The sequence below is a fragment of the Macaca thibetana genome, chromosome 7 (assembly GCF_024542745.1).
Source record: "Macaca thibetana thibetana isolate TM-01 chromosome 7, ASM2454274v1, whole genome shotgun sequence".
Lineage (NCBI taxonomy): Eukaryota > Metazoa > Chordata > Mammalia > Primates > Cercopithecidae > Macaca > Macaca thibetana.
In genome coordinates, this window is record NC_065584.1 from 119,707,538 (window position 1) to 119,730,877 (window position 23,340).

At 37.3% G+C, this 23,340-nt stretch overlaps 1 protein-coding gene and 1 pseudogene across 1 annotated transcript in view; both read right to left on the reverse strand.

Moving 5' to 3' along the window:
- Positions 1 to 23,340, reverse strand: part of DPH6 (diphthamine biosynthesis 6) — a 338,217-nt gene that overhangs the window by 67,285 nt on the left and 247,592 nt on the right. The window contains exon 10 of the transcript XR_007727317.1: positions 18,583 to 18,632. The gene's annotated coding sequence lies outside the window, so the exon portion shown is untranslated. The remainder of the gene's footprint in view (positions 1 to 18,582; positions 18,633 to 23,340) is intronic.
- On the reverse strand, positions 11,423 to 13,376 carry LOC126958844 (splicing factor 45-like; annotated as a pseudogene).

Below are 23,340 nucleotides of genomic sequence, written 5' to 3' on the forward strand. Positions count from 1 at the left end.
AAGAGTTCATACAGGCAGCTATTGAAGCTGGGGCAAAATAGAAAAATCATTCAAATGGTATTAATAATCTGTGAGGCAATGAATTTATTAAAGACAAGCTAGTGAAAGCAGAATGGAAGACAAATATAGTTTGTTTCATGAATTCACCTGTCCTGGGTAAAAAACATCACTTTATTGTCAAATAAATATTCGAGTTTCATCACAGACTAGGTAGACTAAAATAAACAAACTAGTTACCCTTCCATTAATATGAGAATTGCCAGGTATTACAATACTGTAGCAGCAATGAATTTTCCAGACAAACACCAAGAACTGGATCCAGTCCAGATGTAATGATAGCACATTAATAAGCTAATTCCTTTAGCTACCTCTTCATTTTCTGAGACTCATTCGCAGAGTGGCAATGCCATTAACTCTGGATGAGGTGCTTTGCCCAATGAATACCTCTTGATTAAATTGTTGATCGGGCCTTCTCTACTCACTTCACTCTCCATCCCTATGGGAAAAAAACTCTTGCACAGCATCCTTCAAAGGACACAGAATAGGCACCATAAGCAGTAGGAGCATATACTGACTAGATGAACAAATGACTCAATAAATAGTTCGTAAGACATTGAGAGTTAAACTAGCATTGCTAGGTTAGTGGTCATTATCTAGAGTAAAACAACTGTAAAGTCTAAAGACAATATAAAAATTGATCTATCCAGTACATTATCCTGTTGACTGAATTTAGAAAACTTTGTCTGAAAAGGTGGAATTTAAATCCTCAGTTTATTAAAATTTTGCGGAGAGGACTGGCGAGATGTACACTTATTTGAAAAAGTTTTTATTTTTAAAATTATTTATCATAATTTTCTGCTAAGAGAACGAAGAGGTATTTTTGTTCTCCCCTGAAGATTATCTGAGAGTATTATGGCTTTGCTATTTAGGGGAAAATGCTAGAAAACTTCTAACCAAGGCAAATTATCTGTCACTGCAAGCACATTTCCTCTGAGGAAAGGAATTTCACGGGAGAAGCAACAGGTGCCTTTTTTTTTTTTGACGCAGTAGTATACAGCAAAAAGAAGACAATAGAAAAAAGTTGTTAAAATGTGACCCAAGATTGAAGTCTACAGTACCAACTCTCAGTGAAATAAATATTGTACAGAATATCCACAATGCTGAAATTGGGCTGAAATGTTACAATTCAGTAAACAGGGTTTATTTTTTAAAAATCACCTTATGAGTGCAGAGATGATATATTAGAAAAATAATATCCACAAAAAATCTAGTTTTTAACAATTGGCACCACAAAGCACTTATTATCTCTGATTAGTAAAACTGTTTGTTTGAAAGCAGTCAGTTTTGAAGATTACAGACAGGAGGGCGAGTTTAAAAACATATGAGGTTTACATAGAGGGCTATTATTTTACAAACAACAAATGATTTAAAATAGTCTGAACTAACATTATTTGGAGTCACTTTCATGTTACAGAACTCAATAAATAACGTTTTTTAAAAACTTCGCACAGTTCTTCTTGATCTACTTGTAATTGTAGGGCATTATTAGTTTCGTGTGTATCATGTTTCCAGATCTGGGTGTTGAAAGATTTATTCATGTTGAGCTGTGCCCTAGGGTAATTTTAGTTTTCATAAAACCTAATTCTACAATTATAACCATCTGAGAAAATGAGTATTCTTCCTACGAACAATGTAGTAAGAAGACACATTTTTATTATAAGCCTGATTTTCACAAGTGATTATTTTTTTCATTTTCCTTAAACTCCTCACTTAAATTTTTTTTCTTATTAGACCCTCAACCCACAAGTGTTCAACTGTCATAAAAGATCAGTGTTACCGAACTGCCAGCATTAATCTTTTGTTTGAAATGTATAAAGACAAATAAAGGAGACATTGCAAAATGTCTTTGTGCAGTAGAAGCAGATACTGAAATGATAAATAACATAATCTGCAAACACTAGCTATAATGTTCTCGGATAGAAGAAATTTCTAAATATTAAAGACAGTGGCATCTCTGTCAGGTACTACATAAATAAACCATGGACAATACCTGACACCGGACCTTTCATTCTTGCAATGCTATGCTAAATAAGCACGCTCCCCTTGCCTGTCTGAATTCTATATGCCCATTTCCAGAAATGCTGCTGTAGATAAGTAACAGTGTCATGTTCGTTTTGTCAACTACATACTGATTATCCTTTCCTATCTGTAGTTTGGGAACATTATCAAGGTCAGACGCAAACTCTCAGAAAGCCTTCCCTAATGTAGCTGTATTTGATAATTTCTATAACGGGCTTTCATAAACAAACTTTGCAGAAACACACATGTATTTTCCAAGATTTTACCTTCAGGAAAAAGGAAAGACTTACCAGTAAGATTTTACTTTTAGGAAAGATTTTACTTTTAGAAAAAAGGAAAGACTTAACAGTAAGGTTTTGGAAATTTAAAACCAAAAGGAGAGTAAGCCTACTCATTCATTATATTTTCATTTAATCACTAACAATGTGATATTTGAGGATGACATATCTAATTTTTTTGGAGATACTTTTACAATGACCCTACTTTCTCTACCTTCCTAACCACTTTCTATTTATTTTATTCTGACAAATTACTTATGAAGCATTTGCAACTGATGCACATATCACAAAATTATTTCTGCCAAGCTTCCTCTGTGACCTGCCCGTGGGACATGACATGCTCCAAGATGCATCGCTCTATCAACCCGCATTTTTCCAGGACAATGCAAATTATGACAAATCCCATCACCCTGCATTATGTGCTTCATGCTAATCTCACTAATTCTAAAGAATCAGGAGGGCTTGTTGTTCTGCTGAAGGGCATACTGTCTGATTGAATGATAGAAAAACATTTGCCATCTCCTTCTCACAATCCCAGCTGTGGCCACCACTGTCCCACTTCTGCCAGGCAACCGCTCTTGCTGTGTAACTTCCATACCAGAATTAGCTTTATATCAGCTGAGCTTTTTAGCAGGAAACTACACATCACCAAAAAAAGACAGTTCTAAAGTCCAGAAAATAAAAGGCTTTGGGGGTAAAATGAAAAGAGGAAATAGAATTTTTACTGACTGTTGGATACCTGCATTCATTTCTACTTATTTTAAATGAAGAGTTAAAATCAAACTTATCATTCCCATGATAAAAGTCAGATGGTTTCTAGACTTAGAAGTTTCTGGCTGCTGGATCACTACAAATGGCTACCTGAGAAGTCTCTTAAAACAGCTAACCTTGAGGACAATTCCTCTGGGCTTCAGAAGGTGGCAGTATTACTACATGAAACAAGCTTAAGGTTTCCGTGCTATTCCATGGCCACATTGCTGAAATAAACATGTTTAATTCCCAAAGAAACATATATTTTATCCGCTGGCATAATTTACTTATAACATTAAAACTCAAACATGGAGCAATTTGTAGCAATAACCATGATTATGCTGTTAGTGGCCCAAATGTCACTGTCTAGATTAGGCTAAATGATACCTAGCACAGAAGAGCTTCTGTGATTTATTTTTTATGATCACGGGTAGAACTTGCATGCTTAAAAGGCTCACCAGAAAACTGCCTTCAATAAATAAAAAAGGATGAAAAGATTGAAAGAATCTCGTATTATTGTTCAGAGATGTGATTGTAAAAAACTGTCATAGGAATGAGGCAAATTTTAAATCTCAGAGACATTTTCAGAAAAAGAGGTAAATATCTTGAGTGTTTCTAATGTTATATTTTAGATTCTAAAGTATTTTGCTGTAAGCAAATAACTCATCTTATAAATTAAAATGCATCTAAACTGTTTTGTCCTTTATGAATGTTTCCTGAAATGTCAGAACAAAATTAAGGTTTTAAATACATGTAATGCACTAAAATTGATTATTTTAGCTACTTTTAGAAAATGTAGTAAATATAAATCTGCTAATAGATGTTAAGACTAAAATATCCTATTCAAACCTTCAATAATTTACTTTTGGGAGTTCTGGTCTAATGCGTACGTCTACCTGGAAACTATATTGTAGGCTCTTTTGGCCATTATCATACATCAAATTGAAATTGTTATGCATAATAAAAGTAAAAGTAAAAGTAAACCACACTAAAGTTGAAAAAGGAATGTAAGCCATACTAACTAAAGTTGAAAAGGTTTTGCAATGAACACACATTTTGCCACTTACTAAAACAAGGGCAAATTTAAGTCAGCATCTGTGCCTTAATGGAATGTTGCATAATTGGTTTAATGTTTTAGTGAGTCCTTAGATGAGCTTAATATGTACACAGCACAAATCAACATTAAGATATTACAAAGAAGAGACAGGAAGATCTTTAGCTTTCTACTTTACTCCCAGTGAGACCCAATCTCCTCAGAGGAATATGACGATGTGAACATCATTTCTGCAAAGGCACTGGGCACACCCTGCACATGCTGTGGCTTGTTGACATGAACCAGGGCAGGCAGACACCAATAATACATGAAGTGCGGTTCAGAGGCAATTAGGATCAGTTGTCAAGGCCAGGCCATTAATGAAAGAACATGTCAGAGGAGCTGGAGACTTCAATGGTTGAGGGCAAGAAGGCGATTTAGTGTGACAGATCGAGTCCTTCCAATGTCCTCAGTGGTACATGCTAATACCAGCCTTAACAACCTTTTGTGACAGTGTATAATGTGACTAACATGGACTTTGATTCAGCAAAATGACTGCTGCCACTGTTAGTCTGTCTCATTTTGAACAACAGTAAAAGCATTGCTACAAATAATTACCCACTTCCGTCCCTCCCTCTGCCACTTAAAGCATCCGCCCTTTGTGCATGCATGTCTTAGTTGTTTGTTGCTAGAAGGTTAGGATTTTATCACTTTTGGTTTGTGTGATACTTTTTTTTTGTCAGCACATATAATCCCAAGTAACTAATTATAATATATTTTAGACGGCAAAAATAAATAATTAAAACTATCACATTCTCATGTAGTTAATATTAACAACTTCCAACACAAGTAAAATACGTCTAAAAGAAACAATATCCACCATGTAACTTACAGACAATAAGGGAAGTTCGTTACCTAGGCTCCAAAACCATTAGCCAAAAATTAAACTAACACTCAAAAAAGTGAATGCAGGAGCATTACAGAAAAATCACACACTGCCATTTTTTGTTAAGTTTCACAATTTGATGGTGATTTAAAATAAAAATCTACATGCCTACAAGCTGAAAATCAACAATAAGTAGGAAAAATACATTAAACATTGGTTAGCAATCCAGGTAAATTACAACAAGGGATGGCTAATGGTTTTGGAGCCTAGGTAAGCAATTTCCCTTACTGTGTGTAAGTAACTTACACCGTGGATATTGTTTCTTTTAGACACATTTGACTTGTGTTGGGAATCCTTAGAAACTACGTGAGAATGGGACAGGTTAAATTATTTATGTTACCTTATAAATATCTATTATAATAAATTACTTGGGATTATACATGCTGACAAAAAAAAAAGCATCACATAAACCAAAAGTTACAAACATCCTCACCTTCTACAGATTTTTATGTTATGACAAAACTCCATAGCATCACACTCTTGTCTTTATGGAGGCCTGTTATTTGTTACTTTTTGGCTTTTTTTTCATATTTTATGCTCATTTGGATAAGATATTCTTATGAAGACAAAAATTAAGTTAGAAGAAAAATGGCTTAAATTTTCTTATAAACTCTTAATGTTGTCACCTCCTCCCAATTTTCCAGAATTTATTTCCAGCATCTCAGCTACAAAAGATGATGTGATATTTTAGGCTTAAGGTGGTAGTTCAGCCTTGTCTGCCTATGAATGACTAAACAGATATGTAGAAGGGTATGTGGATAGAGATTAATGGAAATTATACTGTGAGGTAGTATACCTTGAGATATATACATGTTTTTTCTGGGTCTTATTTTTCTTCTCTTCTGAGATAGTCCTCACTTCTTTATTTCCTATTTCATACACCACTGCTCTCTTCTTTTGCTATTTTGTTCAGTTCTCTTTGCTCACTTAGCTTTTTTCTGACCTTAGTCACTGCCACTCCACTCCTCTAACACTTAATTCATTTTCAGTCTTCTCGCTTCCTCATATAAATGCTTTTTCCTCCTTTCTCAGGAGAGCTTTCAAAACTGAGCCCGAAAAGGAGAAGTAGCGTAAAAACATTATCAATACAAATATCTAAATGCTCATGTAATCTCTAAAAGCGTTCTCATAAATAATTTTTTTGATGAAAAGAATTTAGGAAAAAAATTACCATGCTAAAAATGTACTCTTTTTAGTTGTACTCAAAGCAAACACGCTCCAGACACCTGATAGTGTTATTAAGTTATTATTACATTAACCACATACCACAAATGTAAATTGTCTACCTGGTCCTAACCAATAATAAATATATCTTCCTTCTAAAGAGAGGTTCAGTAGATCAGTGATCTACTCTTGGTTAGTCTGCAAGATATCTAGCTTAACATTAGCCCTCCAAGTCTGGGTCTGCCATGAGACTGATATTTCTGTACCTTGATATGAGAATATTTGATATTATTTCCCCTGCTAAGTGTTCAGGACTAATACGGTAACAGAATTTGTTCAACTGGTGACTGGGATAAGTCTTCATTATTTTTTTCAAGCTGCTGGCCTTCATGACACGGAAGTAGGCCTACAGAGCTAAAAGTCAATACTTGAAAAGTTAGTGATGATTTTACCTATTGGTAGGATCAGGACTTTAGAAAGTGCCAAAATGAAAATAATTTTATATTTATTCATTTGAATAACAGAAAATGCATATTTTTAGAAAAGAAATGCTGGGAAACTTGCTACTTTTTAGAAAAATGTCCTTTTTTTTTTTTAAAGTGAGCAACTTCTTTGAGATGGCTTTTGAAACTCAGTTCAGTTTCTCGCCCTTTGCCTGAAAATCTGGGATTTCTCATCTGTCGTAATATGTTTATTTTGAGTATAACATTTTAAAGGTATTATTTTGCCTTCTAAAAACTTACTCCTAGATGGTCTGTTTTCCTTTACAAGCATAATTATATCTAGTTTATTCAATCATTATCTCATATTTTAATAATATGCTGCCATTTGGGTACAGCTATAACCATAATAATGAACATAAGGTTCAAAGATCACTAGATATATAGATGGCATGAACCATTAGCAAGAAATATTCTACAGCATAGAGATCACACATTTTAAAAACTCTGAAATTCACTATAGAATTTGCTATTCTGACTGAGGCAGCTTTCTGTGTAATTAACATAAATCTCTTTATAAAACATGCTAGTTTTAATAACAAATAGGGACATTTTCCAGGAAAAATAAGGAATAGAGCACAAATAAAATTATAATATGAATAATTTAGTTATCTCTTTCTCATATCTCATAATGACATTGTGCAGCTATAATGGACCTAAACCGGAACTATTTTCTTTAAAAAATAGGCTTATCTCTTTTTCCTGTATGCCACTGAAATTCATATCATCACTTCCACACAAAAACACATAATTAATCCTAATTATTTCCAACACTCTGAGCAGAAGAAGTGGAGTCTGTGGTTTCTCCTTTTATGTGTGTTGAGTCTTTCTGGCCACAAGGGCACCATTTAGTAAATTACTTCCTCCAAAACGCTGACCAGTGCCCTCTTGGCCTGAAAGAGTTAGTGTAGTTGCAAGGGGTGAGTCACTGAATTCCTTTGTGACGGAAAGATGAAACTCAGTGATTGCTCAGGGGTGTCCTATTCTGCTACTGAATGATGATCTGGCAAGGGGGAAAAATTGCTTCTGAAATGCAGGTCTTAACTAGACAAAGGAAGAGGATGCACTGTAAACGCACAGAGGTGGTGGATGTGAAAGGAATGTAATGATGTCCCTGATGGTGCAGAATTAAAATGGAAACAGAACGAAATCTTCCTAGTGGTGATTCTCCAACTTTGTTAGAACTTTTGTCCAAGATTAGCTAACTCTGTATCATTGTCTTACTTATCTTGGGTGACACTTGTTAGCATAAGGGGCACAGTAACCATAAAACCATTGGCATTCCAACCTCTAGGCTCTAAGTCCTACTCAGCAGGGAGAGAGCTTCACATCTCAGCCAGTCCAGTTGTTTGCTCCAACTTTGACTAACTCAGCCCTTTCTCAGTGAACTGTCTTTGGCACGCTGCACTCCTCAAAATGCCCTAGTTCCTGAATTGACTCCGTATATAGCCAGTTGTTTCCCTGCTTTGAAAATGCTGTAATGCCACTCCTATCCCCTTCTCCTCCTACTCCATATCCAACCCAAATGCACCTCTTGTCTCCTGGATCTATCCTACTCCCTCAGTCCTTGAAGTATAACAATTCTTTCCTTAGTTAGGACAAGATTCTTGAAGGAGTTGCCTTTGAAGCTGCCTTAGACTTGTTGTTCCCCTAAATTTCCATCTCATATCCCTGTGGCGATTACTGTTGCTATTAATATAGTCTTTAAATAGTTCTTTGCTTTCAGACAGTAGGTTTGTAGCATTGTCCTTTCAAGATCAGTTGGGTCATGTCCATGAGGATTGAGCTGTAGACCTTACTAGTTGCAACAAGAAATGTTCCTTGCAACTTCAACTTCAATAGTACCTCCTGTTGGTTCTCTTTAGTTTCCTTTGCCGTTTTTTTGTCTTTAATGTCTGCTAACTCTGATTTCATTAATTCATTAAATTTATCTTTGTGTGTACCTTTTACACATTATATACTGTGCTTGAGATACAATAGTGAACAAAAACAGGTATAGTCCCTTTTGCACAGAGCCTAGTCTAGCAAAGGAGTCAAACTTAATAAAACAATCCCACAGATAGATATAAAACTGCAGCTGTGACATATGAGATAAAGATGAGGTGCAAAGCGCCATAAGAACTGGATCAGGGAGGCCAGTGGAGTCAGGGAAGGTTTTCCTAATGCTATCAGACTTGTACAGAAATCAAAGAGAAGATAAACAGCTAGTTAGTTGCCAGGAACAGGATGAGATATGTGCATGGTGAGTTCACGGGGCTCAGCGGCCTTCCCTCACAGTCCCAATCCTCTATCCTAGTGCCATGTCGGCTACTCAGAGTTGAAGGGCAGTTGCTGCAACTACCTTGCTCCCAGGGAGGCTGCTCTTCCTTAACCCACACACCACCATCTTACCTCTACAAACTAGCTAAGAAACCAAGCCTGTGAACAAGGCTAATATGGGCCACTACCCACTTTTCCTTGTGTTACCATCAAAACTGACCAGGCCCACATTTAATTTCAGTCCAAGTCTCCCAAGTCGTTTTCATTAAACCCATCTCCAACCCATCTCTGACCTCCCAAAGCCTTTCCCTGGACCCTATGGAAATCAGAATCTCTCAGTAACAAAATCTCCCCAAGTCCACAATTCTTTCTGTTGACTTTTTCTTCACCTTTTTGCTCACAGTGAAGACAGGACTCTAAGTCTGCATCTTTTCCTGAGTACTTCAAAATGAAAGTTGCTTTTTATTTCCCACCCACATTCTAGGACCTGGAGGTAATGTGTCTTCTCTAGCTCTTTAAAATCTCCAGTCTCTTAGAAGCACAGACCACTACCAGACTACACCACCACTTCCATTGTCTTCCTCCATGCCATTACTCCTGTCATCATCCCTGATGGCTTCTACATCTAGGTAGATAATCCATCTGACACTGTGGACTCTCAGGTGTCTGAATTCTATAATACCAACAATCCTTTCCTCCACCCCACACCAGTCACTCATTCCCATGATCACTAGAGCTGTTTTCAGAATGCAAAGTCTGATCCATTAGTAATAATAAAAATCAATTTAATGAGTTATAACCAGTATTTTTCATTTTAAGTAACATAGAATAGATTTTTAAATATCAGAGTTGATTGAATGAAGTCAGGTAAACATTGTTTCATAATTTCTTCAATTACATATCATGTATGTATTGTACAAATTGACTTGTCTTCTTGAACATTATATTACTTACTACGTTCATTTTAAAAAGCTTCCGAAACACTGGTTGGCCTTGTCATCACCAATAACTACATTAATTCTAAAATTCTGATTTTTAAGTGCAGATTTGCTAACTACCATCTTCTAATTTTAAAGCCTACTTATTCTAGCTCCCTTCCTCTAAAATTTTTATGTCTCATTCAGACCTCCAATTTATTGACCCTACCACTTTTTACTATACCACTCTCACTCCCAATATGCTCACATCCTTCTTTATCTGGCTCAGATTCCAGGCTCTATCACTTTAATCATACCCATATTCCTTTGCTCCTTGCTACTCCATTGTATTATCTTGTCAAAATCCCAAAAGTTACACCCAACTCTCCAGCTACTTTGTGCCACTAGAGAAAAACACATAACTGGAGACAGATTTCACATTACATTTATGATGATAAATTTCAAGCAGGCATTTAATGCTGCCCAATCTTACTATATTTTCCTAGTATTTTAACTTTCTCTTTCCCCTGACAACCATTTTTTTTATCTCATATTCTTTAACCTGATGGCCTGGCTTCTTATTCCACCTTCCCAATACCAAGTCTACAGCCTGATGAGCCCATATGCTGCCCCTTCCCTAGGATCACAATAGAATTATCCCTGCTCCGATCTAGGACTAATCACTCCACTTCAAGTTCCAACCCATCTTGCCAACGCAAAGATTTAGATACTGAAATTATGATTTCACTGTCCTGTGTCTTCAGTTTTATCCTTTTTCATGGTTATACCCATTAACATAAAAAATATGCTATCATGACTCCAAACTTGAAACCAGTTTTTTTTTAGCCCCTTGTCCTCAATTTTCTCTGTCAACTGCCTTTTTTCTGTTCCTCTTTATAGCAAAGTTCCTTGAGAGTGAAATCTATATCCACTCTTTTCCCTTCCTCAGTTTTTTTTTAAACCTATTAGGTTTTTATCTCCACCAATCTGTTGAATCCGGTCATGTCTAAGTTCTCAACAATTTTCATTTTGACAAATCCTGAGGCCAGTTCCTGTCTTTTTCTTATTGTATTCAGAGCAGCATTTGTCCCATGACTTAATTCTTTATTTTTTCCCCCCAGTCTCTCATTTCTTCTTCTGAGAGACCACATATTTTTGGTAAGGACATTGCCTGATCTTATTAAAAGTGCTATAGGGGCCGGGCGCGGTGGCTCAAGCCTGTAATCCCAGCACTTTGGGAGGCCGAGACGGGCGGATCACGAGGTCAGGAGATCGAGACCATCCTGGCGAACACGGTGAAACCCCGTCTCTACTAAAAAAATACAAAAAACTAGCCGGGCGAGGTGGCGGGCGCCTGTAGTCCCAGCTACTCGGGAGGCTGAGGCAGGAGAATGGCGTAAACCCGGGAGGCGGAGCTTGCAGTGAGCTGAGATCCGGCCACTGCGCTCCAGCCCCGGCGACAGAGCGAGACTCCGTCTCAAAAAAAAAAAAAAAGTGCTATAGGACTTGATCTCTCTCCTCTTCACTTCTCTATCTTTTCTCTATAGGTGACTTTATTCGGTTCCTAGACTTTAATCTCTATCTATATGCTGTGATTTTTTCCATTTTATATCTACAGCCCTGACCTTGAGTTCTAGATTCACAATCTTCTATCTGCTTGATACAGCCACTTGGTGGTCTACTAGATACAGTCAATTTAACCTGCTCCAGCCACCCCCGTCAAAAAAACTTGATTTCTCTCCACTAACAAACTTGCTCCTTCCCTACTTTTCTCCATCTCAGTTTATAAGACTACCATTTATTTGGTGGTCAAGGCAAAAACCTAGGTTTCATCCTTAATTTCTACCTTTCCATCACCAATCATCAGCAACCTGTTAGTTCTGCCTCCAGATTATGTGCCAAATCCACTACTCTTTATCTCTTAATACTGCCTCCCATCTCTCCAACCTTGTCTCTAACATTTTCTTTTTGTTTGGTTTTTAAATGGATTTTTATACTATATTAAAAAAACCACAAAATAAAAAAGGGATCAATCAACATATATCTTAGAAGTCCCGCCAAGAGTCTCAGTATGCAACAGCCATGGAAGCTGTGACCTTTTTCCTTCTTTTCTCAGCTTGTAGTCCATTTAAGGATCACTGGAGATGACTTGTGTAATAGTTCTTAAAATCAAACTTGTTCTGCCAAATCCAAGACCCTGAATTTTTCCAAACTGTAGAAACATGTATTTGCCACCCACCCACCCAAATACCTCCCATTCGAGTCAATAACCGCTTGAATTGCTGATTTAACTCTCTCAAATTCTAAAAATATCCGTACTGCTTCATCATCAAGGGCACCAGAATTTCAAACAACACACTTTTCCCGACTTTGCCATATTTTTCACATTCTTCCCTGGTTTCAACTTCCAAGTCTTCATCCACCTTTCCTGCACCAACCATGTTCCTTAGTAGGAGCACTTTAGTAGGACACTTACATATTTCAGTCAGGGATTTGAATCTGACTTCTTGGATGCATCTTTCTCTGTGGCGTCACTCACGATGATCTTGCCACCCAGCTTGCTGGTCTTCTCCACTGACAGGGTGGTGCTCAGCCCCTGCTCGTGCTTCCCCAGACCCTGGCCCTCCTGGAAGCCGTACTTCCGTAGGCTCTTGTGCGCCACCGTGCCCCTCCAAGTTAGCGAGGAAGGAGTTGTGCTGGGCAGGGTTGGAGATCTCGGTCTGTCTTGTTCCTCGTACACTGGGGGAGCACTGGCAGTTCTGGAAGACTGTGATCGAGGTCTTGAGTCCTCTTCATAAGGAAAATCTCGGGGTAACTCTGTCTTTTTCTACCAGAGTAGTGGGTGGGGCAATGGCAGCTCCGCCCATAATTGTTTTCCTCCTCTCTCGCTCCTAATCTTCACCCTCATCACAATCTGGATCTGATCTCCTTGAAAACTCACTTGCATCGTGTCTGTATTTATGCCTTTTTTCTCTTTCTTCTATTTCCTTTTGTCTTTCCAGCTCCCGCTGTCTTTGTCATTCCTCTCTGGCGTTTCACTACTTTCTCACAATCGTTGGGAAACATGGGATCATATTCGTCAGCTAAGGGAATCAGAACTTCCCCTGCAGAAAACCCAGTGGGAACAAGATCCTTCGGCGCAGCTGGTACATGCGGTGGTGTGTCCACAATTTGCCGGTCATCTGAGGAGCCACCTCGTTTTAGGTCAATGACTGGGGCAAGAACTGTACTTTGTTTCGTCCTTTGGCCTTTGAGTGAGAGCTGCCTTCTTCACCTGAAGCTGACTGCAGAAGTTTGGGTTTTTTGGACCTGCTTTCTGTTTTTGAGTCACTGGTTTCCTCTCCCCGGTCATTGTACAGGGACATCTTTTCTTCAGTTTAATGCCTGCCCGCCTGCCGACTCTGCCCATGGGCTGAGGTGGTGGCAGCCTGGAGCCGGGAAGGCAGGAGCCCAAGGCGGCGCCACCCACCGCTGAGTCCGCGGGGCGCTCGGCGGCACTGGGTCAGGGAGTGCGGGCTGCGGGGAGAGCGCGCCCCATCTCCAACATGCTCTTTCTCACTCACTCTGTTTCCCCAATCCTAACTCCTTCCTGCCTCTCCCCAGCTCTTCACATAGATACACCTTGGGGAAAGACTTCCCTGACTCCCTAATCTAAAAATGGATCTCGCCTCAATTATTCTCTATCACTGAGTCTCGACTTATTTTCTTCATAGTATTTAGCAGAATCTGAAATTATTCTTTTTTGTGTGTGCTTGGCATCTGCTTCTCCAATAAAATATAAACTCTATCAGGCCAGGGCAGTATGTTCAGCTCCTAGAATATAGTTCTAGGGCTCAACACAATCAAACATGCACTTACCAAAATACCACTCTGGTTGGATAGCCGATTTAACACGCAGAGACCAGTTAGGAAGTTGTGGGTGAGTGAGGCAGGGAAGTTTGGGTGAGTGACGATGGGAGCTTGTACTAGGACTGTGAGCACAGAAGTGGTGAGAAGTGAATGGATTTCACAAATATTTGGGAAGAAAATCATTTGTCCTAGGCCAACCATGCAGGGACAACAGCAAGTGAGAACAAGCTTGGCATACTGAATGAACAAAAATGGGAGATGGAGCACAGTGAAAAATGAAAAAATGGTAGGAGATAGGGCAGACAAGGGTATAATCATGTAGTACTCACAGGCCACAGTGAGAAGCTTGGGTTTTGTTTTAAATGTAATGGAAGCTATTGAATTGTGTAATCAGATTTACATTCTTAAAAGATCATTTTGAGTGCTACACTGAGAATAAATCATGGAGGAGGCAGCCAGGGTAGAAGCAGGGCAGAGCAGGTAACATGGCAATTGTAAAACCATAGAGAAGAATGAAGGTAGCTCGGGTTATGATTGTAAGAATGGAGATGAAAAGCAGTAGGTAGATTCTGAATGGTTTCGGGACTAAAGTAGCAGCATTTGTTTATGGATGCAATTGGCAAAAGAGAACATGAAACATGTCTAGGTTTTTGGCCTGAGCAACTGGGCGAATTTTTATGCTGTTTCCTGACATGGGAAAAGACAAATGGGAGAGAAGTGGGAATTAAGCCAAGTTAATAAACTATTATGTTGGGTATTATCTTTCACCCCATACGGTAAGTCTGGATATTTCCCACATAATTTTGTTGACTGTTTCTGTAAGTTATGTGCCAAGGACTGGGAGTTTCAAATATTCTTTGCAACACTTGAGAACTAAAGGATCCCCCTTGATCATGATCTTCTGTGTCCCTGTAAGCTTACAGGCACACATGGCATCATCATTATGCTGAGTCCTATACTTTACTCCACGACATTACCTGTTTTATAGAGTGCCACTAGGACAATTCAGCAATATATTCTATCACCATCTATCAAGGCATGAGAAAAATCATCTTCTTTTCAAGCTATTAGAATTGAATGATCACAATCCAGTTATTTGAGATTATTTCTTCATCTGAGCAACAAGAAAATGGTCTCATTTCCAAGTTTAAAAAAGGAATTATATAAATCAAGAACCAAAGACCTTTCTCAACACTAAATCACAATTATTTTAGGTAGTACTATGTAGGTTTAGAGAAATTAAAAACCGTATGTATTACTCAAACATTTCTTCTAATATTCATTTGATCACATATTTAATAGGTAAACATGACTTTGTTATCCAAGCCAGGACACTTATGAGTGGCAGAAGGAGCTATCGATAATTACAGGATAACACCAGGACTGTGCAGACATACTGAGGTCTAAGGTCACTCTGTTTATAACATGATGCCTTAAGAATGAAAGCTCAGACAATATCTGGCTTCATTTAGCTAAGTCAGGTGGTAAAATATGAAGAATAAAATGAAAGAAAAATCAGAAATTCTGCAACTTGCTTAGTAACTTTTCTCCTCCTTGCTTTTCATTTAGTTGATTTAAATACATAATTACCAAATAAGTTTTGAAAAGTCAGTTTATTCAATTAAATTTGTGGTACAAATCCAAACAAAGATTCTTATTTCATTATATTAGGTTTTATATTAGGGCTTAAGAAATCTAAAGAGGATGCTATAGACATATCATCTATACATCAAAAGAAAAATTAACTTCAAAAACTAGAATAAAAAAGTTAGGCCAGGCATGGTGGCTAATGCCTGTAATCCCAGCACTTTGGGAGGCCAAGGTGGGTGGATCACTTGAGGTCAGGAGTTTGAGACCAGCCTGGCTAACATGGTGAAACCCTAACTCTACCAAAAATATAAAAAATTAGCTGGGTGTGGTGGTATGTGCCTGTAATCCCAGTTACTTGGGAGGTTGAGGCAGGATAACTGCTTGAACCTGGGAGGTGGAGTTTGCACTGAGCTGAGACAGTGCCACCGCACGCTAGCCTGGGGGGCAGAGCAAGACTCCATCTCAAAATAATAATAATAATAATTAAAAAGATTAAAAAAATAAATTCCAACATTTATTGTAGTCAGCACATAAAATACATACATAGGTTTGGTACAAATATATGCATACAAAGGAAATATTTATATATAGAATAAGACTATCATATCTAGAACTAAGACAAATCAAACTGAATACCAAATCTTTGGTAACAAAAGGGAAAAGGTTTCCACTAATGTAAATACGTACTTGGGGACATTTATTTTCTCATTTCAGTTATCATTTTTAAACTATGCTGTATTTTCTGTATAACCCATTTTTCATCTGCCCAATTACTAGCAATCTTTTTTCTACTATCAAAAATGATCATTTGTTTCTTTATTGTAGTAGATAAAACATCCTTTCATTGTTTCAGCTCACAAGCTGTGCAGATCCTACCCACTGTTCTTGCCTCCAGCACTTCACATTATTGGTGTATTATTTCATGCATGCCCTACTCTTTTATCAATTGCTTTTGAAGTAATGTTAATAGACTAGAAAATTGAGACATTTATGAAGTATAGGCAGTGTTTATGAAAAAATCCATAAAATATGACACAGGCAAGACAAGATAAAAGCAGCATTTTAATAGATTATGGCAAAGAGATCCTGTCAGAGTTGACAACTGACTCCTTCGAGATCACTAATTTTTATGGGATTAATTCTGTGGTATAAAAAATGAAGTTAAATGTCCTAATTAATCTGTAAATAGCACACCCACAATTAAACCTTGTGGCCCCTTCTTGGATTGGGGCTGCAGTGATTTTTGAAAGTAATTATCTCAAATTCACAATGAAGATGATTTTTCTTTTTTCTTTTTTTCTCATGGCATTTCAGCTAAATATTCACCGGGATTCAGACTTGAATTACAGTCTTCTGATATATAAGTCAGTTTGCAGATTTGTGTGGAACCACATTGATTACACTTGTAAGCTATAAACTTACAATGGTTTATATATTAAAAAATAAAATTTGGAGAAATGGTGCGGAAAGGAAGTGGTAGAGAAAAACTAGAGTTTCTCCATATTGGGGCAACTCTTCCTTGTTCTTGAAGAATCCCAAAAGGTTGAGTTTCCTTCTCTTACACAGGTGATAATGTGGCGGTGCGTTGTCTCTTACACAGCAGTTAGAAAGTACATTACACTGGAGTTAGAAAATAAAGCACTCCCTGACTTTTCCATCATGATGCTGTGGCAGGGTGCTCCAGAAGTATTAGTTCCATTCCTCTTCCTTGCTTCCATCTTTAATATTTGAACTTAGTAATACTTTCTAATAATAATAATAATAAACCAAGATTCAAAGGTGTTAAAGAAATTACTCAAATTATATATATAGGAGGTAACAGAACAGATTCTTGAAGCTAGATCTCCTGACTCCAAATCCTATGCATTTTTCAGTATAAGTATACAGTTCAGGTTGCAGCTTTGCAATCAAAAATAACGTGATGATAAAGTAAAATATTCTACCAGTTTTGAAGAGAAAATTATTCAAATCAGTAAGCTCTGAAGTTAAAAAAAAAAAAGGAGGAGAGGTTAGTGTCTATTTACTCTTCATTTGAATATTCTATATTTTGGAGGAATGGGAATATGAGTCATCTTTTTTTCCCCTTTTTTTAAAAGAAACATACTAATTTTCTTTATTGAGTCCTAGGATAAAGTAGGATTGTAAAAGTTAGTCATTTTTTTTTTTTTGTTTATGCTCTAAGGCCCTGGTAATAGGTAAGCTGTGATTATATTCCTGAAAATAATATTGTAGCAAAAATGGTATAATACTGCCAGGTTTGAGAGAAAGATCTTTTAAGTTGCCATTACATGGCAAAGTAGTACTAATGTTAAGAAAACAAAAATTGAGGTTCTCAGATATAAAAATCTAGTTTTCTGATTTATTATAGTCTTTCTTATATAAATGACAAATATTTTGGCTGAACTGATACACTGATGTGGTTAATCTGATTAAATGATATATTTATCTGATTATCTAACAAATTGAATCATATAGGCTAGCCCAAACCTTTCACATCTCACATGAGGAAATAGAACATTGAAAGACACTAAGTGATTTGCTCAAGATCATGTACAAATTATATTACAGATTCCTGACTAGAACTTACTACTGCTGATTCTAAGCCCAAGTTCCTTTCCAATACATTACCTTACTTGATTTTATCAGAATATTATTCGGTCAAAACCTCTGGTACACACAATCTAAAATTTTAGCACATCCTCTGATGGAACATCCTTCAACAGGTGAAACATTTAAGAACAGACAGGCCCAGTATTATAAACATGATTGCAAAGAGAAGTCCTAAGCTGACAGAAAGAGAAAATAATAAATGGCACCTTTTTCATCTCTAAACTCCCTAATTCCGAGAAAACACCCTAAAGCCTTTGCCTTGGGTAAAAAATATTTGAAATGCCAAATCCGGTTATCAATTCATCTCTATGTGTGTCGGGAAGGATTACCACAGTTAAGTATATTCTAATCCTGTTTATACCTAGCATTACTCCTATGTTCCAGTAAGAGCGCCTATTTTTATTTTTATTTTTGAAGTGACACTAACCTGAGAAGAAAGAAAAAACAGTATGTTTAAGCCATTCTTCAAAGCTCATCTCTATGAAGCTATTTTGATGGTAAAAAAAAAAAAAAAAAAAAAAAAAAAACCCCAGCAAGCTGCAGCTAAATTACAGTCTCACTCTCACATTCTCTGAATACAAATAACAAACGAACGTGATATACTTACAGAGTTTGATAATCAAATTTGTAATTCTGCTTATTTTATGCTGTTCTGTCCTAGAATTGAAAATAAAGACAACTAGTCACAGAGGGACACTTTTAATATTATTGTTTTCACATCTTCATATGAGAGCAAATGGGGAAATCTCCTTGTACGGTCTGGTGAATACAACATGGAATTTTTACATAACCAATCCTGTACTCATTAACACTACTGAGACATCCATAAAGGTTTGAAGTGTTTGATAATGTCTGTGGAGTAAGTAAACTTGTTGTCTCAAGTCAGGTAGTATGCTGTTAGTTCTACTATAGATGATGCTTCATTTTAAGTATCTTTAAAGGGCACACAGTAACTCTTTTCTAGGGTGTGTTTTGCCTCCAAATTATTATTAATAACACCCCTTACACTCACGAAATGTTCAACATCATTAAATGGAAAACAATGACTAAGGTCTTAAAGAATGTTGAGCTATTTTTCATGACTTTAACCACGTACCCACAGACACTGTGTAACAATAAAATTAACATTTTCCAAATCTCGTATGCTTTTAGTTTCTGATTATTCCTGTGATTCAAACCACTTTGGTTTTCAGTTTTAGATTATTCTGTTTTACATTCAATTACCACTTTAGGAAGTTCATAATTGACTTGAGATCTACCATCTCTTGACTTGCCACAAAACCACCTGTATTAAGTTTGAGGAAGTTTGAGATAATTATACAGGAAATTATAAAGTATTGGTTATTGTGCTTAGACCATTTAAAAAGCACGAAAGATTGTTCAGATCTCACATAGACAGAATTCTATACATATTTCCAACAAAGATCAATTACAATTTGTTTTCAACTTTTATAAGGAATTTTGTTTTTTTTATAGCCACCAACCAGAAGACACAAAATAAAATTACATTAAAGTAGGAAAAACTTAGCATGACATAAATACTCAGACCTGAAGGGTCAACAAGCTAAATCGAGTTTTATAATTTCGTAGTGGTTATTCTGTTATTCTTGTTTTGGGTAATTGTATTGCTGGAACACTAAGGTTTTCACATCTGTGCACTCTGGATCACCTTGAGCCAGCTGGTTCCTTTCAAAACTGCTCATCTTTTGTTCTTACTATGCTCTGACCTGGGCCCCTAGCCTTAAGACAGCAGTGTGCTTTCTGCAGCCAGGATATCCTCTTCAAGACTGTCAGACAATCTCAAATGATTGATGTGCTAGTCTGGTGCTCTGGTATTTTTCCCTTGCGTAAGACTCCAGTAAATCTACAGCTCATTCTATAAGAATGCTAATTAGATCACTTTTACTAACTTCACGCACGTTTTTTTTTGTTCTCCTGTATCTTTGGAGGTGAGCTTGAAGTTTATAATACAGCGTGTTTCTAAAATATATTTTATAATATTACATAGAAATAAAATACATTTCCCACCAAGGGAAATAATTCAAGTGATGAACTCAATTGGCTCTTTTCTTTCTAGAACTGCACCATGCATCGTTACTATGCTTACTCTTATTGGGAGCCTGCTCTACCCTCTCTGAGGTCATGCCCCTTATTGAGTCATGGTGTTCTATCATTCAAAGCCAAAGCAGGGCAGAGTCAGATTCTGTTAGGCTATCAGGCTTGTGTCTTTGCTGCAGAGCTGTTTTCACATAAAGACAGACCTCTATCAACCTCAGGACATTAATTCTAAGCCTCTTGCCTTAACACAAATTGTACCATGTCTCTCAACCTGTTGATTTTGGCTTTGAATTTCATGATTGATTGCCCTTTTGGGGCCTTACATAACCTCCCATCTGAGGCTAAGAACTGACTTTCTGGCTTCAAACTTTTGCTTTCATTCTTGACCATATTTGGACTTTATCTCCAAATAGGTTACCTCCCTCAGTAAAGTTCAGGTCACTCTGGTTTCCAGAACCTGTAGTTACCACAGCAGAGCTCCCTGCAGTGAACACACCCAGCATGTTCAGCCTGATTCCAGAAGTCAGGCTCAGGCTGAGAAAAGTCAGGAACCAAAAAGACTGGGTGGATGTTGTCACGTGGCCCTTACGAACAAAGGTGGTTTCAGAGCGAGGTGGCTGAGAGGAAAAAGAACATTTCAGGGATAAAGAAAAGCAGATAGAAAAGTCCGGGCAACTTTAGGGCTTTTATAGTATGACTGTGCACAGTACAGTCATAAAAATATGTTTAGTTCAAGTCATTTAAAAAACTGTAATCTAGTATATTTACATTAAATTGTTTCCCTACAGATTTATTAGTGGCAAGAGAAAAATGGATAACCACACAGTAGAGAAACTGGGCACTACCCTGACTGGGTCATCAAAATGAACATCTCCATTGAGGGCAGATGGATATAGCGTGCCTCCTGATGTGGCACCCTGAGAAGAGCACATCATCTCTCACTCTGCATTCAGCACAGAACATGTAACCTCAGTCTACCCACCAAGAAACATCATGTAAAACCAAAACAAAGACTTCTCTGTTATTAAAAATGGAGTTACAGTTTTCAAAAATTTGAACACTATAAAAGCAAAACAAAGCTTTATAGAAATGCTCCAGATTAAAGATGACTGAAGAGCCGGGCGCAGTGGCTCACGCCTGTAATCCCAGCACTTTGGGAGGCCGAGAAGGGCGGATCACGAGGTCAGGAGATCGAGACCATCCTGGCTAACACGGTGAAACCCCGTCTCTACTAAAATACAAAGAAAAAAAAAAATTAGCCGGGCGTGGTGGCAGGCGCCTGTAGTCCCAGCTACTCAGGAGGCTGAGGCAGGAGAATGGCGTGAACCCGGGAGGCGGAACTTGCAGTGAGCTGAGATCCGGCCACTGCACCCCAGCCTGGGATACAGAGTGAGACTCCGTCTCAAAAAAAAAAAAAAAAAAAAAAAAAAAGGTGACTGAAGAGTCTAAATCCTAGGTTGAGTCCTGATCCTAGGTTGAGTCCTAAAAACAGTCCTGACCCTGTTTTTCCTGAGGAACAACAATGGTATAAAGGATATCATTGGATTAATTAACAAAATTGGAATACAGACGAAGGATTAGAAAAATGCATCAATTTTAACTTTACTTGTTATAAGACAATATTTTTATTTTTAGGAAACAGGTACTGAAGTATATAGGAGTAAAGGGACATGCTACTACTTTTCAAAAGGTTCAGAAAAAATATGCTGTGCATATGTATACATATATATGCATATCTTATGTGTGTGTATATATATATGCATATATACAAACACACAAACACACATATATATTCAGAGAGATAAAAGAGAATGAGTAAGCACAGTTATATGGTAATGCAGATGGAGCAAATGTCAGCAACAGGTGAATGACAGTACAAAATAGATAGATATGTGAACATTCTAGTATCATTCTTATTCATGCTACTTTTCCGCACATCTGAAATAACTACACAATGAACCTGTGAGGAAATAAAAGCTTCTGGCCAGGCATGGTGGCTCACACCTGTAATCCTGGCACTTTGGGAGGCTGAGGTGGGAGGATTGCTTGAGGCCAGGAGTTCAAGACTAGCCTGGGCAACATGGTGAAACCTCATCTCTACAAAAAATATAAAAATTAGCTGGATGTGGTGGTGTGCACCTGTAATTCCTGCTACTCAGGAGGGTGAGGAGGGAAAATCACCTGAACCCAGGAGGTTGAGGCTGCAGTCAGCTATGATCCTGCCACTACATAAATAAATAAATAAACAAATAAATAAATAAAACCTCTAGAATGTCAAAAGCTTCTATGATTTACCACAAAAAAGCATGTGAGGTGATAGATATGTTAATTGGCTTGATTTAATCATTCCACAATGTAAATGTATAGCAAAATAGCACATTGTATCTCATAAATGTATACAATTTTTATTTCCAACCAAAAATAAAATAAAGTAACCCTCCCAAAACAAGCAAAACAAAACAATCGTCAGGTATGGTGAGGGGTGGGAAAGAGCTGAGGAAGGCAGGGGAATTTTTACAGTAACAGAAATCTCTTAATTTAAGTTCCTGATGGCCAAAAAGAAAAAAAAAGTACTTGGATAACCCACAATTGGAAAGACAATTCCTACTGAAATGAGATTATACCTATACCCAGAGAAGATTCTTTCTTCTTCATATGCTATAAACATTTAGGAGCTGAGACCGTTTGTATTTTAAGGAGACATATGTAAAAATGATTTTAGGTCTTAGTGCTTCTGTTATTTGTACTTCTACACACTAAATATAATAAATGTAATTTGAATGTAACAATAAGAGAATCAACGCTATGGAGAGAACAAATATATGCTTATCTGAAAGTTAGCAGATAAAGAAGTACTGCCAAAATAAACAAGCTGAGAGTGAGAACGGACATTCAAAGTACATTATTGTGTTACTGGAACATCTGGTACTAACACTGTCAAGTTTACATATGTTCTCAAATGCTTATTTATGTAACAATCAAATGCTAAGCATTCCAGCTGCACTTGTAAACTTTTTATGAACTGAAGTCATATGCACAAGCTCAGCTAAATATACTTCACAGAGGGAGGAGCGTAAGGAAACTAAGAACTCTCACAACTGAAGTCTGATTGCGGTGCAGCCTTCTGGCAGTGTTCTGGACCAGTGTCTGGTGTGAGAACTAAGCTGCTGGCTCCTATAAGATTCATTCCATTCCAGCAGCTAGAATCAGAAATGCCTAACCAATGGGTCAAACATAATTTGGCAGTTACCGTTTTTAGACATAATTTTCTCAGAAAAGAAAATGGTATCAGGAAAAGAAAATAGAG